We start from the raw sequence: 2,001 nt of genomic DNA, 5'->3' as shown, positions 1-2,001 counted from the left end.
TGCTGAAGGACGTCAGGACACAATGCTCTGATAGGATGTGACATTGGGGGCATAAGTTTATATTAATTGCATGATGTTAGTCTATTTCATTTTACCTTATTGATTTAACAAAACATTTTGTAAATCTTGACGACCTTGTTTCGAGCCGAATATATTTTTAATAAGTTTTATTTGGTAATTGAAGTGAATGTGAACCTTTTACCCATGTGATTTTGTTTACCAATATATTTTTATATATTTTATTTATTTATATATATGTCGGGGTAGAGGGTGTCACAATGCTAATGGAGGAAGTTGGCAATGCAATTCGAGTAGAGGTGTCACCATCTACCAACATGGTTGGAAGGGAGGAGTTATCAAAAGCAATAAGGAAGATAATGGATAAGGGTGACAAAGAAGGGAGTGTAATGAGGGAAAGGGCTAAAGAGCTTAAGCACATAGCAAAAAGAGCTTGGTCTCATGATGGTCCTACTTATTTAGCACTTTCAAAAATCACTCACTCAAATGGGGTGTGATAACTTATTTGTGGTTGTTAAAATAATTGTTTGTTTGTTTAGTGGTACTCGTGATGATAATTAACAATTTAATTTGTTGGTTGTTTTAGATTAATGCTAACTTTTATTTAATATTTTAAATGGTGAAATAGTGTAAGATTAATTGTGTTTGTAATTAATAAAATAATTGAGTTATAAGGTTGACTTGGTAATTGGGAAAGAGAATTTAAGGGTTGAAGGCGATAATTAGGTATTTTTACTGTACTTTCATGCGAATTTTTAGGTCATATTCATGCATATTATCTTATTTTATTTCATTAACAAAACTCATGTTTTAGTCTTCGTTTGTGTAAGATAGATGTTCAAGAGCTCTAGAGTGGAAAAAAGTAAAAAAACTTCAATCTAAAAGAAATATGAACTCTACCACATCCACCATGGCCGTGTGGTCACCTGATCATGGTTGTGGTCATCTGACCATGACTGTGGTAACTTGACCAATGTTGTGGTCTATTTGTGTTGATAACCACTCAAATTAGGTTTTGTAATAGCGGGTTTTGAAGAGAAACTTTTATCTTTTCCTCCTGAGCATGTTTTTGTGGATTTTGGAAAAAAAAGAGTTGTAACTTTGTGGCTATGAAGGAGGATTGAGATCACAACAAAGGTCAATTTGTGTATAGTTTCTTCATCTTTTGTTGTTTCTATATTTTTTCTTAGGTTTTCTAGTTTTATTATGATCATGAACATGTCAATAATCATCTGTTTGTGATAGATTGATATGAAAAAATAATCATTTTCATATAACTTGCACGATCAAATTGATTGTATGAATCCTCAATGAATTAATTTATTAATCATCCATTTCATTTAAGAATCTAATCCTTTGAAATGAATTAATATTTCTATAATCAATTACAACATCAATTAAATATTTGAACTCATTATCAACTTTGTACTTGGATTGCTTCCATCACTCACATTTTTCCTAAGGGGATGAATACTACACCTTTTGAGATACCTTCTATCAAGGGTCCTCATATAAAGTTGTTTATAGACAATCTTATGAACTTGGCTATACTTGGATCTGTTGGAAGCCTATGTTCCCCATGTTCCAAGTGCTTCTATTTTTATTTTATTATTTTGGAAAATTTTGTTTTTTTTTCTAAATCTGGTCCATTTTCCATCCATATTCAACCCATATCTTTGCAACATATTTGCAACCACCTTCAATAACAAATCACGTACCCATCCTTTATTTCACGTACTAATAACTTCTATCTCACGTTCTGATAACAAGTTGGTTGAGCTCTGTGATAGACATACCCTATAAATAGGATGAGGTGCTCTCAGTTTTGTATCACCAAACCCGCTTCTCTATTCAGAAAAAATACACCATCTATTCAAAGCAGTAAGGGTCTAGAAGAACAAAACTGCCTTCAAGTTCGTGTATGCACCGCTTCGCGTTCGATTTGCAATGGCTAGAGGTATGCTCATAATATTTAGTTTCTGT

Source organism: Glycine soja, chromosome 3, assembly GCF_004193775.1.
Source record: "Glycine soja cultivar W05 chromosome 3, ASM419377v2, whole genome shotgun sequence".
NCBI classification, from domain to species: Eukaryota; Viridiplantae; Streptophyta; class Magnoliopsida; order Fabales; family Fabaceae; genus Glycine; species Glycine soja.
The sequence above is the reverse complement of the archived record's forward strand: the minus strand, read 5'-3'. Positions refer to the sequence as shown.